Raw genomic sequence first — 17,265 nt, 5'->3', positions numbered from 1 at the left:
CCAACAGACCCGAACATACCATCCTCCACCCAAGTTGAAATCTCCATTTCGCAAACCAATCCAGCCACCACCACTCCACCATTGGTCCATACAACTCCATCCCAAACCCCCTTCGCCCAAAACACCTCATCATTCACTCCCTTCACTATTTTTGTTGTTGCTCTCCAACCCAGTCTTCCAAATCCACCAATCTCCCGAATTAGTGCTAGTATCTTTGGCCAACCTCAGCAATATACAACCGGGATGCCACCCATGGGGCCAAGTAATCAACCTTTCATCACCCCCTGCTTGTTTACCTCAGCTCAGAGCACAATTCCATCATTTCCACTAGGTCCTTGGAGCTCAGTGCCATCAGCCACAAATCCACAAGCTACTTCCCTCACTCCACAAAGCTATCAAACCCCACAAGCTACTACCAATGTTCTGCCAAGCTCTCAAGTGACCCAAGCTCCTGCCACCACTCTACTAGGCTTTCAAATCTAGCCACCAAGCTATCAAACCCCATCAGTTCCATTTCCAAGCTTTTAATTCCCACCACCTCCACCACCAACTAATCCATTACCTCTTATTACTAACTATTTTTCTATGCCACTTCTAGGAGGAAATCCACCACCACCAACCACTAATTACTTGGCCTCTTTTTCCATGCAGATACCTTCCCAAATGGGGGCACAACCCACATATATTGGTCAAACTCCTCAAATCCAAAGTCAAGTTCCACAAGCTCCCCAATCCTTTCCCCAAGCTTCACAACCATCTTATACTTTACCTCCACAAAGCAATCCATTTATCCCACAACTAGCGTACATCCCTTAATCCCTATCCCAAATCCCATACCAGTAGCAAGCCTCACAACACATGTAGCAATATGTGCCACCTCCACCTTAGCAACCCATCATCCACCATTCACCTTGAAGTCATGGGTTCAAATCCCGTCTCCGCAAAGACACAATAAATTTCATATATCTTGGTTGTATGTTATAAATATGATACAAATACGACTAAACCAATACGATAACTTTCTATTCTACAGATAGGCGGGTAGCGGGAATCGAACCCGCATCTTCTCCTTGGCAAGGAGAAATTCTACCATTCAACCATACCCGCATTTGACTCATTATATGGGTATATATTAATACCCATATATTACCATTCTATGGAGGTCAATTTTTCTATTTCAATAGATTTATTGATCAATTATAAATCATATTAATAAATAACCTCTCCCTTGAGCACTTTCATTACCTGGTTTTTTTATTTCTCATAAATTAAATTCCTTTGTGAATTAATTTAGGCCTAGGGGGAGGAAGGATAAAAAGATCAATATATCTTAAGATATGAAAGAATATAGAATACCTACTAAAAAGACTAATCCAATCCATAATGATACACCTGAAAATAGTACATTTTTTTGACTTGACCAGCCATTAGGAGAGGAAAGTGTGACAGGTACACCAATTACTAGTAGAATTGAAATCGCAATTAATGCAAACAAGCAATGTACAATCCCTACCAACCCATACCTCAAATCCATCCATGTTCCATTGCCCCATCTCGCACATACCTACCTCAGGGCACTCCTACATTGGGGGCACCCTAGCCATCACCTATTAATTCAGAATGGGAAGCCATGAAGATAGCTTTGAAGAACATCCAAGAGGGAAATGATCCAAAAACCTTCAAGTTTGAGAATGTGTGTCCTTACCCATTTGACAAAGCCATTACCATGACACCATTTCCTGAACACTTTGAGATACCCAAGTTTGACAAATTTAGAGAAAAAGGAGACCCTGTCACACATATCAAATAATTTTACATACACTTCCAAGAAGTGGCATACGGTGACATCTTCCTCTTGTGTCTCTTTCCTAAAAGCTTGGCCGGACCAGCTCTTGAATGGTTTTATAGAATCCCATATGGCATAATTAAAAACTTTTTTGAATTGTCTGAGGCATTTGTAGCTAAATATGCTCATCTTATTGAAATAGAGCTATCAGTAGTTGATCTTGTCCACACTAAGCAAAAAGGTGGAGAAAGCCTTCCCGAATATCTGAAAAGATGGCAAACCCTTACCACCCACATATCTTGCACCTTGCAAGAGCGCCATTTGGTGAAAATGTTTATTGATAATGCCCATCCTAGCTTAGCTCACCACATGACCATGAACTGTTTGCAGACCTACAAAGATATCAAAGAAAAAAGAATGATCCTTGAGCAAGGACTTATTAAAGATGGTGTGGTCAAGATTTACAAGGAGGCCAACCAAAATCAATCACATTCCAATGACAAGTCTAGGTATTGGAACAAAAACAAGCACGTTGCAACAGATTGGGTTATCGATACGAGACATGTGAATATTGTTGGTCCTTCCCAAAATCAATCCAACCCATCGTATCAACCAAACAATCAACAAGCTATCAACTACCAACAACAGAATCACCAAAGCTATCGAAGCCACAATCCAAGACCCAACTTTCAAGGGTCTCACAATCAAGCTAATGCCATCAATGTAGCTACAGGACCAAAGCCTAAGTTCCAACCTGCACCTAGAAACTATACACCCCTTGGTGAGCCATTGGATGTCATTTTTGAGAAATTGACTAAGGAAAAGCTCATCAAATTTCCTCCTACCCAGCAAATTGACCCAGGCCAATTCAAAGCTGCATGGTACAAAGACAATGAGTACTACAAATTTCATAGGGTAAAAGGTAACACCACCCTTAGATGCATGAAACTGAAAGATTATGTGCAGGACCTCATTGATCGAAAAGAAATCACCGTTGGTGCCCAAACCTCTCCCAATGCAGGCTTACAGATCTATCAAAATGCTTTTCCTCCTCACAACAACCAAAATCTTGGAAAAGTACCTATCCAAACCAACAACAACAACACCAACAACTGCTAGCCAAACCAACAGCATGGGAAGAACAATGACCACACTTCATCCTACATAGACTATGGTAGCCTCATAGGTTGTATATCTGAGAAAGAGCCTTCTGTCAATGTTATCAATATCCAAGGCCCAAACAATGAGTGTGCAGTCACCACTCGAAGATCATGATTGAACATTGCAGCCCCATCAATCCCATCAGCACTATCAACCCCAGCAGTATCATCAGCTCCGTCCAAAAGCCAATACAATATCTTGGAACACCTTGGGAACATGCCAGCCCAAATCTCCATTTTAGACCTTCTCCACACTAGTCCTATGTACAAGAACATCCTTGACAGTGCTCTCATAGAATCTAGTGTCCCTTTAGATATCAACACTACTGATTTTTGTAATCTTGTTGGACACCTTTCATCCTCATGTGCCCTATCATTCAAACCCACCGACATACCCATGGTCAAGCCAAATCACAACCTTTCGCTTCACATAGCCATCATGGTATCCAATTTTGCCATAAAATGAGTAATGATAGATAATGGATCAGCCTTGAATATTTGTACCCTAAAATTCATAAAACAAGCTAGGTATACTGAGGCAGATATCATCAGTGACGTTATCACCATCAAAGCTTATGACAACTTGGAAAGAACCACAGAAGGAACTATTTTGCTACCAATCAAGGTTGGGCCAGTCATCCAAGAAACACTCTACCATGTTATTGTTCTAAACCTACCATTTAACATCCTCCTTGATCACCCATGGATTCATGCCATGAAAGCCATTCCATCCACTTACCATCAGTGCATCAAATTTTTGCATCAAGGCACTGAGGTAACCATCCAAGCCGATCCAAAACCCTTTGCTTACTGCAATGTAGTTGAAGCTTCATATACAAACCATTTCCTTGGAATTGATATCATCATAGCCATCGCCAGCTCATCCCACAATTGTAATGACCCAGAAACCATCCTCGCCTCCACCCTGTCTACCATGAAGATCAATAACAAAGGTTGTGGAGAGTATAGTCTGTCAGATGTATTTGTTGTTGGGGCACTCCCACTTGATCCACATGCCCATGGATGATCGACATATCACAAAACTAAGGAGATTCCATCTCCTCGATACAAATAGTTTTGCCCAACAACCTTTGTATCCTCGAAAATCCCTCTTCATGAGGAGGTCACTCGAGATATCAAAAATTAGTTACATAAGGATGCACCTCCAAGAAATCAAGCACGCCTTGATCACTTCAGCCAGAAGTATCCCCAAGAAAATAAGCTCATCACTGACAAATAAAACTATCAAGGTGGTGGTCTAGGACCAGAAGAAAGAGGCTTGCAGTGCCCCATCAACGCACACAAGTGGGAATCGAAGTCAGGTCTTGGCTTTGGCACACCCACAACTGGGGGCACCAATACAGATGGTCATGCTTTTTTGAACATTCACCTCAACCTTGTCGAAATTGAAGACATTCCTAAGGAAGTTGAAATGAGAGCCTACAATGATATCCCAAACTAAATCTTCCTGGGAGACTCTGTTCTCCAAGAACTATCCATCCATTTCATTGACCTACCACTCGCCCATCCACAACTCATAGATTGGGACCAACCAAGTGTCATACACATTGATGAGTTCACATCAGAGGAAGCACTTCTGAGATTCATGGGAGCCAAAACTCCTCACAAGCAAACAAAGCTAGATTCTGCCTATATCTATAACCTAGATCCCAAGGGGTATTTTGGAGAAAATCCCCAACCTAGTTCTGATACACCCAAAACTAGAACTACGATGAATCCGAGACTAGACAAGGTAGCAAAGAGAACCCATCAGCAAGAAAATCCAGAGCCACAAGCAGAACATGAGGATTTAGCATTGCCTCCTCAAGATAATTGACTAGAGGTGTCTTCTATTCTAATTGAGGATACTAGAGAAGTCAACATCGGTTCTTCAAATATCCCAAGACTTGTTCACATTGTTGCATCCCTATCGCAAGACCAAGTTGATCTCCTCTTTGAGGTCTTACGAGAGAACATTGGCTGATTTGCATGGTCATATCAGGACATGCCAGGACTTGATCCAAAGCTTGTAGTTCATCATCTTGTAGTTGATCCAAAGATCAAGCCCGTCAGACAAAAGCTTAGAAAAATGCACCCCAAGGTAGCATTACTAGTCAAAGCTGAATTAGAAAGAATGTTAGCTGTTAAGTTTATCCGGCCTATTGACTACTCAGAGTGCATCTCCAACATGGTCTCTGTCACTAAACCTTCCAGTGACATCAGAATCTGCACTGATTTTAGAGATCTTAACAAAGCTTGTCCAAAAGATGATTTTCCCTTGCCCAACATAGATATGATTTTAGATCTTATAGATGAACATGAAATTTTGTCCCTCATTGATGAATTTTCCAGGTACAATCAAATCAAGATTGCAGAAAATGATCAACATAAGACAGAATTCACTACTCCTTGGGGAACCTTTTGTTACAACATGATGCCTTTTGCCCTAAAGAATATTGGGGCTACCTATCAAAGAGCTATGATAGCCATTTTCCATGATCTTATCCATAGCATTTTGGAGGATTATGTGGATGATATCTTGGTCAAATCTCATACCTTTATGGATCATCTTGTTGATTTGGAGAAAGTCTTTGATAGGTTACCCAAATATCATCTCATGCTAAGTCCCAAGAAGTGTGTCTTTGGGGTCACATCAGGCAAGCTTCTAGGCTTTATAGTTTCTAAATGAGGTATAGAGATTGACCCCAAGAAGGTCAAGGCTATCTTAGACATGCCTCCTCCCAAGACACTGCGACAGCTTCACACTCTTCAGGGAAAGCTTCAATTCGTTTGATACTTCATCTCTCATCTTGCTGATAAGTGTACGCCATTTGCACATTTACTGAAGAAGGATGAAAATTTCAAGTGGGATCCTTTATGTCAACGCAGCTTCGATCATATCATGTAGTATCTCACCAATCCCCCTATCTTGGTTCCATGAGTTCCTGGTCGTCCCTTGATCTTTTACATATCAGCAACACCTACTGCTCTAGGGGCACTTCTAGCACAGGTTGATGACTACACTAGAGAAAGATCCATCTACTACATCAGTAGAACCCCAGTTGGTTATGAACTCAATTATACTCCTATGGAAAAAGTTTGTTTAGCAGTTGTTTTCTCAACTCAAAAGCTCCAAGATCAACCCTCTCAAATATATTCTCTCTAGAATAGCACTTACAGGCCATTTGGCCAAATGGGTTATGCTCCTTAGCGAATTTGACATCCAATATGTGGAAAAAAACACAATCAAAGGGTAAGCTATAGCAGATCACCTAGCTGATGCACCTCTAATAGATGCATATCCTTTGATCACAGAATTTTCAGATAAGCATATCCATCGAATTGAAGAACAGCCCCCATGGAAACTTTATTTTGATGGCTCATACACATCTTATGGATCAAGGGCAGGAATATTGTTGGTCACACCTCAAGGAGATTACATTCCAAAAGCCTTCAAGCTACAATTCCCTAGCACTAACAATATAGCTAAATATGAGGCACTCATAATAGGATTAAAGATAGTTGCAGAATGGAACATCACTCAGTTACAAATCTTTGGCAATTCTCAGCTCATCATCAAGCAATCCCTAAATGAATATCAAACCAAAGATGAAATGCTATTACCCTACAAAGAGCTAGTTGATCAGATAACCCAACATTTTACAAAGCTTTAGTTTACACCTACCTATGTGAATGAGGATTCAAATTGTGTTTGTATCTTGGTTGGTCCCCAATCCCCTTGGTACCATGAGATTCACACTTAGCTTAATGATGGTATCATATCCCCTCACCTCACACAAACCCAATGCCAAAACCTCATCCAAAAATTCTCCTGCTATATCATCATAGCCAATACCCTATATCATCGGGGTTCTCACGATACTCTCTCTAGGTGTTTAGACCAAAATGAGGCCACGATGGTGTTAAAAGAAATACACTCTGGAGTTTGCAGTGCCCACACGAGTGGTATTGTCCTAGAGCGACAAATCCTTAGAGTAGGCTACTATTGGCCTACCATTGAAGAAGACTCCTATGACTTTGTCAAAAAGTGTCTCCCATGTCAGTAGCATGCAAATTTGATGCACGCTCCAGCACAGGATCTACAACATATTGTACCACCTTTTCCTTTCGCTTGTTCGGGCCTTGATCTAGTTGGAACTATCACACCTCTCTCATCTGATGGACATAAATAGATAATAACAGCTACAGACTATTTCACTAAATGGGTGGAAGCAATCCCCCTAGTCTCAGCTATAGGAGTTTAGGTCTCCAAGTTCATCTTGTACCACATTGTTTGCCACTTCGGCATCCCATCCACCATCTTTATTGACCACGATGGTAACTTTGAAAATCTCAACATAGAAGAACTATGCACTTCCCTCTGCATCCATCACCGCTTTTCTAGCCCATATTCCCCACAAGCTAATGGCTAGGTAGAGGCAACTAACAAAATCCTCCTCAAAATCCTAAAGAAAGTTGTCAATGATTCTGGGCGCAATTGGCACCTACAAATAAATCCAACCCTATGGGCCTATCGAACCTCCTTTCGTACATCCATAGGCACAACTCCATACTCCCTAGTTTATGGTACCAAAGCGGTACTACCCATAGAGGTTGAACTTCCCTCCTTGCGCATATCTTTGTGAGGGAAAATATCAAATGAAGAATACAGAGTAGTCAGACTCACCCAACTAGATCTCTTAGACGAGAAGTGACAACAAGCCTATGATCATCTCACAGTCTATCAAACTCATCTCAAAAAAAAATTCAACAAGAAGGTGCTTCCACGACACTTTCAGCTGGGCGACATGGTCCTTAAAAAAAACATGAAAGTCCAAGCAGATCGAGAAAAGAAAGGCAAGTTTGAACCTACCTAGCTTGGTCCTTATGTTGTCACTGCATCCTTTGGCTCTGGAGCCTATCAACTATCTACACCAAAAGGAGAACTCTTAAATGATCCTACTAACATCATTCATCTCAAGAAGTTCTATGCTTGAAGATCCTTGGTATACCTAGCTTTTGAAAAATACAAAAAAATAGTAAAGAGAAATAAGCATCCAATGGTGAAAACTTGGCAATTCAAGCGCCTTGGATAGGTACCTTGGTGAAAACTTGGTAATTCAGGCACCTTGTGTACTAAGACTAATCCATTATCTATCACTATCCTATCCCTCATCCATTCACCCACCATCCCATAAAACACCTGCTTGTTCCTTTGGTGTTCCAACCAAATATCCAACATCTAATGAAGCTTGTAAATACCTCCTATACAGCTTGTAAATCTTATACTTCAGCTTGTAAAGCTTGTACCAAAGCTTGTATCATCCCTTGTATATCCAAATCTTGTCCACAACTTGTACCATATTCCAAACTTGTATTATATGCCATCTTGTGTCCCCCTCTTGTAATTATCCTTGTTTATATTCTTGCTTGTACCATATTCTAGCTTGTAAATAATCTTGTATCCTAGTTTGTACCCTATCACATGCACACAAAAATCCTACGTCGCTTAAGCTTTTCGTAAAACTCTCAAATTATCCAACTATCCATCTATCACACATTGCAAACATCCAACACACTCTAAAACATTTCCATCTCACAAAACCTAAACATGAATAACCTTGTATATTTGTAACATATCTGGGTCTGTTAGCTTGTACATCCTCTTTAGCTTAGTACCATTGTATCTATCTAGCTTTTGTGTCAGTTCATCCTTGATCAGCATCTTGAACACATCACACAAATCTTGGTTAGCTATTCCAATGCATCCTTTAGCTAGATCTCGTCACCAAAGTGTCATCCTTCTTAGTTTAGCTTGCCATATGCATCACTCATCCAAAATCCATCAACTTAGGTGCTCTTCGATAGATCCTTGTACGATATAGCTTTCCTCATGTCTAATCTTGGTCTGTTAGTACCTTGTCCCACCCATCTCATTGGAAAATGGTTCTCTTTTAAATTTTCACTTTCTTTTGATTTGGAATCTTCCCTTTTGGGTCTTGAAGTATCTTTTCCAAACAATCTTTTTGTTCCCTCCTCAAAGTTGCCACGATCTTCCATATCATGGTATAATACGAATGGGGCAATCTGGGTGTAAGGTCTTGATCAAGTCTTTTGTTTGTTTTTCTTTTCTGCTTGTGGGTTACCCAGTGTCGGTTCTACTCTAATTCTTCCAAGATTCATGTGTGATGCTGGGGCAATCCTTGTGTGTTTGTTTTGAGTCAGTTCGTCAGTCCTCTAGATGGTTGGTGACATGGCCTTGATGTTCTTAGTAACCTTGAAAATTAACCAACAGTCCTATAGCAAATCTAGTGCTCAACTACATGGTGGTACTTCTCTTTGGAGTATCCCCCTGCTCAAAAAGGTTCAATGGATTCCCTTCATCTCCATTATCCCCCATCCATATCCAGCATCTATCTCTCCTATCCTAGCTTATGCATCAGTATCTCTTTGAATCAATCTTCACCTTTAGCTTTAGGGATCCACAATCCTAGTCTTAGGGATCCATCAATCCAATCAATCCACCAACCCTCATCTTTCAAGATCCACAATCCTAGTCCTAGGGATCTCCGAAACCCATCTTCCACCAATCTAACTCTTTGAAATCCTATTGCATTAGCTTTATCGCATCCCATCATCCCTTCCCTTATCCTAGATTCCTTTTTATAGCGCTCTGCTCCTTTATCCTCCCCCCAATCCTGAAAGTTTTAAGCTTACTTACTCTTGTGCCTCTGATTTTCTCCTTTATCATTCTCCCATAGTGAGAGTTTGAGCTAACTAAACCTCTTCTCTTAAGCCACTCTTCGTTCTCCCAACCACCAAGATTCTTGTACTTTTCAAGAAGCCATCGAGCCTCACTTTCTCTCCCCACCACCTTCTTGAGGGGGGCATCTCCCAATCCATTCTCTCCTCTTCTACTCTAGCCTTGGGCATCACATCAAAGAGGAGCAAAATGTAGACACCTAAATTCCTTTAGAAAATAAAGTATTTTTATTTTCTGAAAAAGTCCTTGATGACATCATCATTTATTAAGTATTTATTTATTTAATTAATTTATTTATTTTTATGTCATTAAATCCCTTTATCTAATTAAAAATATTTAATTAAGGAATCCCTCCCAAAAATGTTTAAATCTTATTTAAACATTATTTTCTTATTTATTAATTATTTAATTAATAAATTGACTAAAAATTCCAAAATAAATTATTTATTTATTTTTTGCCCAAAACTTGGCCAATTTCTTTAAGACCACTAACCTCTTCCAAAATCTTCTAATCCTTCTTTAATTTTGATTAAAGGTTAATCCCATCATTTTCTACCCTTAATCCCAACTCAAAATAATTAATTAAGGTTAAATATTAATCCTCGTGTTTATTAAAAATGTTTTAATGAATATCTCCTCAACCTAAACCCATGAAATAAATAAAACTTTATTTATTTCCTAAAAAACCTTTTATCCTCATCCTAGGAAATTCTAGACTCTTCTAGAAAGTCTTCATCCTTATCCTAAGCCTATCTCTAAACCTCCATTTTAGCCTAATCCACCCCATCCACCCATACTAACCAAGCTTAGCTACTAACTCACCCACCCTCATTGAATGCCATCCACTTGCATATCTCTAACATCCCTAATCTAAATCCTAAATCACCTCTAATCTCCCCCCTAACCTTGTCACATTCCCTAAGCAAGCTTAAGACTTTCCTAAGCCAAGCAAAGTCAACAATCTCCAAAATATCCCAACCACCCAGCCATGAATGCTCTTACAAGGCCATAAAGACTCTTACAAACCCATTCATTGCTCGTACTAGCCATTATGAAGGGTCTTTATAAAGATATTATCCCTTGAGCCTCCTTTGTTGACTCATCCTTTCCCTTTCCTTCATCCTCTCACCCTATGACATGTGTAACTCCCTGATTGGCTGTAAGGAAGCACAATCCATGTGCTCTCCTCTCATGTAATCTGAGCCCTCAATGAGCTTTTCCCCATCCTTTCATCTTAGCCCTCAAACCCTCAAGCTCTTAGCCTATAAATTGAATCACCTCCCAAGCCTTTTCATCACAATCCTTAAGCTAAAGTTATAATGTTATTTTGAGAAGCCAAAATCCATACTTTTTACATACATCCACATCCAAATCCCAACATCCATTGAAGCAAATTTGAAGCCCTTTGAGTATACATACCAATCCTTTACTTAGACTTGTCTACCAAGCAAAGAGCTAATTCCTATTGGGAGAGTCCATTCATTCGGCTCACATTCCTAATTAGGGGTTCGTCTTTTATCTATCTTATATGTTATGTTAATTTAGTTAATGTTAATGCTTTTGTTTTCATTAAATTAGTGTTTCTTGCATACTAAAGTAGCATATATAGTTAGATGTTGTTATACTGGAAAGATTGGAGAAGTAGGAGATATGAAAATAAGAGATTCTTACAGCAAAATTTATGATAATGGATTTTTGAGGGAAGAGTATAAAATTGTTGAATGGAAAGGGTTAATGCATGCCTTCGATTTTCCTCAAATATTCAAGACCCAGCGGATTCGAATTGTTCTAAGCAGGATACATGATAACTATATTTCGTTCAAAGGTGGACCAATTAAGATCACTAAGAGGATTATAAACTAAGTATCAATTTACCCTACCCTAGATCAACCTATGAGTATGAGAAGTGATGTAAAGGAAACCATTGAAAAGAATATAGGTGTCATATGGAATAAGAGAGGGATGCTATTGATACTATATTTGATCCCCTAATTGCCTTTGTAGTGAGAATGATAGCTCACAAGTTCTTTTAGTCTAGTTGAATGAATAGTATTTTATGTATAGTTTTTGATTTGGGTTATAAGATAGTAAAGAGAGACCATTCCTACGACCTTGTTGAGTTACAATCAAAGCAACTATCTAGAAAACTTGGAGGCCATCATGAAAGCTAAAAGTGCATCATTAAAATTTTGTTCTTTACTTGTTTGCATTTTTTTTATGTGAAAAAATGTTCACCACCTTTGGTCAGGTTGATTGGAAAACAAATAGGTCAATTGCACAACAAATTTTAGAATTTATTGAGTAGCTAGGAGATAACTTTGAGTCAGTGATGACTAGTTATTTTGGGGATTTTGAGAAATCCATGAACCAAACATTGAGGATTCTTGTATCCTTAGTGGAAAAAAATTATGATGATGTTTATTTCCTAGTGGATGAAGACCGCACATATTTGTAACTAGCGATACTGAGGGTCAGATGGTTGAAACCCTTTCCATATGAGATCAATATGGATGAACTCACCACAGTAATTATAGCTCTATTAGCAAAAGATATTCACAAGAGTGCAACCTCATTTGGAAACTATGAGGAAGCCAAATCTTGGATCACAATTGATTTGAAGATAGCTAAAATTCTTGGGAAGAAGAAAAAACTAGTGAAGAAGCTAAAGGAGAGATTTGGTGAAGGAGGTGAAGGAGAAGAAGAAGATGATGATGAAGAGGAAGAACTAGGCCAAGCCCCACTAGAATTGCCACAACGCCTTGGTAAAGATCAAGGTGATGATGTAGAAGGTGTCGAGGGATAAGAAGTCAAAGTAGCACCTAATGAAAAATAAAGAAGAGAAAAGCTAAGGAGGACATAGTGGAGAAAGTAGAAAATCCTTTGAAGAAACCACAACAGAAGCTAGCTATACCTATGACTAGGTCAAGCACAAGGGTAGCCACTATTAAGGCCGTAGAAGTAACAAAGCCTAAAAGAAAAAGAGCAACTGATATAGCAAAGCTGAGTGAGCCTACTAAGAAGACTTACAAAAGACTAAGGAAAAAGATCACACCTCAGAAGGATTCAGATTAGGAGAAGATTGACTCAGATGACTTGAGTCAATATAAGGTGGTAAGCCACAATCCCTCTTTTGATATTGATAATTTGTGTGAAAGTATTACTACAAATGCAGATTTATCTGGTTTCACACATGTAGATTTTGATAAGTTGGGAAAAGTTGATAAGAATAAAGTAGAGGATGCCATATATGACATGATGGCTACATTTAAGACAACTCCTCTGGAAATTACCAACTCATTACCTAAAACTCTAGATAACAAAGTTGAGCAGAAATGGCAATATAGCTTGCAAATAGAAAGACAAATCAGGGGAAAAAAATTAGCCCAAGTTATGCTAGAATTAGGTAAAAGGAAGATTACTAAAGCTATGGAAAAGCATAAAAGAAAATTTTCCCTCAAATATAGAGATTTTCATATCTTGAAGAAGAATATTGAAGACATGGTTAACAAAAGTACATCCATCTAGAAATAAATATCTAGGTTAACCACTCCAACAATCACAGAGAGAGGAGAGCAAGAAATGAAAGAACTAGATAGAAATGTTGAAGGAGAGAAACAAAAGGATGAAAACCTAGTCAAGGAAGCTATTGTAATAGGTAATAAGGAAATAATAGACGAGGCTATAGCTAAAGATGAGCAGTAGGATGTTCAAGATGTACCAGTCCTCCACACACAAATAAAGAGAGTCAATAGGACTTAGTTCTTGTTATCAAGGATTTTTTTGATAATTCAACACAGAATGTGAATCCTTTAACTGAAGATGACTTGAAGAAAATCCTAAAGGACACTACTGATGTAGTAATGTTATGCACAAATCCTATATTGGTGAGAGTTGATGAATTTCAAATGGTAGAACTTGTATCTAGAGGGGAGAAACCAATAAAAACATCAAATGTAACCCCACCATCTACAAAGGTGAATGAAAAGGAGTCACAAGATCTTTCACAAGATCAAAGTATAAACCAAGAATAGCAAGGGGTCATGCAACTAACACCATCTAAAATGCCCATAGTTATATTCCAAATGAAAGAGGCAGAAGCACAACATGTAGATGTATTAGTGCCGAACCTACAAAGTTCAAGTTTATCAATAGTAGTAACTATTGAGAAGGATGGAACTGAAGTTCACACAGGTCAGGAAGTAGGTCTTGTACCTATACCACCATAACAGGGTGAAGCACAGAAAGAAGATGAAAGAACTAAAGAGTTGGATTTTACTACTAAGCTAGAGGAATAGATTGCTTTTTAGACATTGGTAACATTTCCAATTTTTGCATCTCCTCTTAGCTTTCAAACTCTTCAATGGTTGAGTACATAGGAAACACCATTGTAAATATCAAGGTCAATTTCTAGCACACCCAAGAGTGTTGAAGTTGCATCATTTAAGGATGTAAGTCTAGGTGAATTGATTGAGCTCCCAAAGTTTGATTTAGGCACAATCATGATTGAAGAAATAAGTAGTGTACAGGAAGCTCTTCAAAGGAAAAAGAGGCAAGAAATATTGATAAGGGAATATAACTTAAAGAAAGTCTTACATGAAATTAAAGACATATTCTTTGATGTTTTTAGCCTCCCAGAACTAAATGAAAATAAGCCTATTATAGAGAAACGTGTCACTATTGTGGACAAGATAAAGGATGAAGACCTAGATTCTAATGCAAAATTATTAGAATAGTCAAAAATAAAGTTTCATACCAAGGTACTAGAAAAGATATCTAGTGTTATTTCATTTAGGCATGTTGACCTAGAAACCAAGATGGAGAGTTTAACGATAGTGTTAGAGAATATCTTCTCTCAATACACTAAGTTATGCAATATTGAATTATTCATATAAGAGACCCACAGGGCTATTGACCAACTGCAGGGGGATCTACAACTCAATGGTAGTACTATCAAGCTACCTCCTAGCCAAAATATGATACATTTCTAGAGGCTACTATTGACTTAGAGTAGGCTTTCCAAGTTGCAAGCACAAGATGCTAGTATCAAATCTACTATGATCAGTATCCAATCAATGCTAGCTCCTTACATGGAAGTGTTGCATAAGGAACTAGCCTATGCAAAAACTTTGATGACAAAAGATTCTCATCTTCCAATACATGATGGTTTAGTTGACCTTGCTACCCAGCTATACATTTAGTTTCAATCTCTAGAGGTAGCATGCAATAACTAGGATGCGGCTTTAAAGATAATCATGGAGCTTCACAAGCCATTTTTGGAAAAACACATAGTAAGTGTACAACCCAAATGACATAAGTGTCAAAAAAGGGTGATTATAAAATTTTGAAGGAATTGAAAATGTTTTTCAAGGTAGATATCTACTCCATAGGATTATTAGAGTAGAAAATAAAAATGAAGTATTTACTCAGGGGGAGTAATAAAGTATGGCAGAAACAACAGTTTTGCAAAATTTTGAAATTTTGAAGTCCTGTAAATGAGATGAGTAACAAAGTATATACTGTCTAACTTATGCATAGTATATGGATGTATATTCCATGACAAATTTTTTTTTCCACTCATGTAAAAGGGGACATTGTTAATATCAGATTGGTTTTGATAAGGCAGTGAGAAAATAATTATTCATAATCTAGTAGAATCACAGTGCAAGATGAGTACATAGTGTATGTGGAGTGATTAGAGCAATCCAAGTCAATGTAAGCTGAGTGATCAAAGTATGTTGAGCATAAGTTGTCAGCCAATACATGTTGAGCATTATGGATAGCTAGTGTTGAGTCACTCAAGTGTCAATCAAACTATACATGTTGAGTAAATCAGGTGTCAAGTAAACAGAGAGAGTCAAGCTATTTAGAAGTCGAGTTACAACATTAGGAGCACAATGAAGGTTGACCATCAAAATCTTTAGATGTCAGGTGAATAGTTTTGCAATAGTTGTTTGTAATGGCACAAACTACTATGTAAACCATTTTTGGGCTGATAGTCATATTTTATGATTACGAGAGATAAGTATGGAGGTATATTATGAATCCCTATGTAGTACATGAAACCAATCAGAAAAAGGGAAGATTAAGGTGACAATATGGATCAACCATAGTCATTGATTCTTACCTAATCCATCCCCACCAATGTTTATTTAATAAGGAAAACCCTAAAGAGTTTTTTGAATGCAACAAGTGTGTGAGAAGATGAATGCTAAGTGCGGAGAGAGTATTCATGGTGGCTAAGATGATATGATAGAGCAATGCAACGAAGAATCAATTTGAGAATAACAGAGTATAGAAGTGAAAGGATGGAGAAGACATATTTGATCAAGAGGTTCAAGGCTTAATTAGTAAAGAGAAGATTTGACATCAAGAAGTGTGGTGCTAACTAAAGGATCATGGTGTTGAATCATTCTAATAGGTGATATAGAGAAAGTTTCTTAACCAAGTAATCCTAATAGGCTTTAAGTCTTGACAGACTTTTGTAAATCTCTTAATCGAGTTCTTGCTTTATTTTAAGTTCAAATTCTCTAACAAGGTGAGACCTAACAGTCTTTGTAAGACTTTAATAAGGCAAACCTTCCACAGGGTAGATCATAGATTATGATCAAACATATTGTAGTCATAATAGGCCACACTTCACAAATGAAGTAGTGAAGATTTGTGGGTGTCATCCCCATCCTAGTTTTACCTTCTTATTGGAGAGTTTATGGGTAACCAATGTACTGTGTTATATTTTATTTACTTTATGCTATGGAAGTGATGCATGTTATGTTATTTCAATTTACATGTTAAGATATGAGATGGATGTCGGTAATATGTTTTAGAGGCAAAAGTTTTAAGTGTTGATTCACACACCCTCCCTCTTAGAACTTACTTTCTCATTGTTATTTCCAACACCATATCATTCAGTTTTAGCAAATAAATTGAATTTTAATTGGAAACCTTAATAGTTATGTAATTAATTATCCATATTACTCAATCTTACCAAATACATCATATATGAATTGGAATACTTAATAGCATGTTCTTAAATACTAAAAAAAATTAACTCATCCATAATTTAAAAAAATTGATGCCTATTATCTATATAGATTAGAAAAGTACCAAAACTACATACATCACTTAATATTTTGATGTAATCCTAGTAAACTTGTTTGAGTTATATCTAGAAAACACAAACGATTTGGCACCATCAGCAAGCACTGGAGCAGCAAAATTTAATGTTAAAAACCCACCATAATTAAAAAAGTTGACATAAGTTTCAAACCAAAACAATTGACATAAGTTCTAAAAAATTTATAAACTTAACCATTTCTTTTTTAGGTCATCATTAAATTGGTCTCCATGTCTCCATATTGCAAAGACAAAAGGTCATATAGTGTCCAAGCTACAAAGTTCAACCGATAATACCATCTCCCCCATAGAGGAACCATTTGTCATGTTTTAGGTGCCCACACTACTTGTTAGATTATACTTCAACATAAATCAATCATTTATTAATGGGGGACAAGAAGTTAACCTAATGAGGGATCATGAATTGTTAGAAAATATTCTAC

General features: G+C 37.9%; 1 non-coding gene across 1 annotated transcript; it reads right to left on the bottom strand.

The window, feature by feature from the left end:
- Window positions 1–1,036: 1,036 nt before the first annotated feature.
- On the bottom strand, window positions 1,037–1,107 carry TRNAG-GCC (transfer RNA glycine (anticodon GCC)). Its single transcript has one exon. It is a non-coding gene; the product is annotated as a tRNA-Gly (tRNA).
- Window positions 1,108–17,265: the final 16,158 nt, after the last annotated feature.

Source organism: Cupressus sempervirens, chromosome 8 (genome assembly GCF_028749045.1).
Source record: "Cupressus sempervirens isolate cs-2001-9-10 chromosome 8, ASM2874904v1, whole genome shotgun sequence".
Taxonomy (NCBI): Eukaryota; Viridiplantae; Streptophyta; class Pinopsida; order Cupressales; family Cupressaceae; genus Cupressus; species Cupressus sempervirens.
The sequence above is the reverse complement of the archived record's forward strand: the minus strand, read 5'-3'. Positions and strand labels throughout refer to the sequence as shown.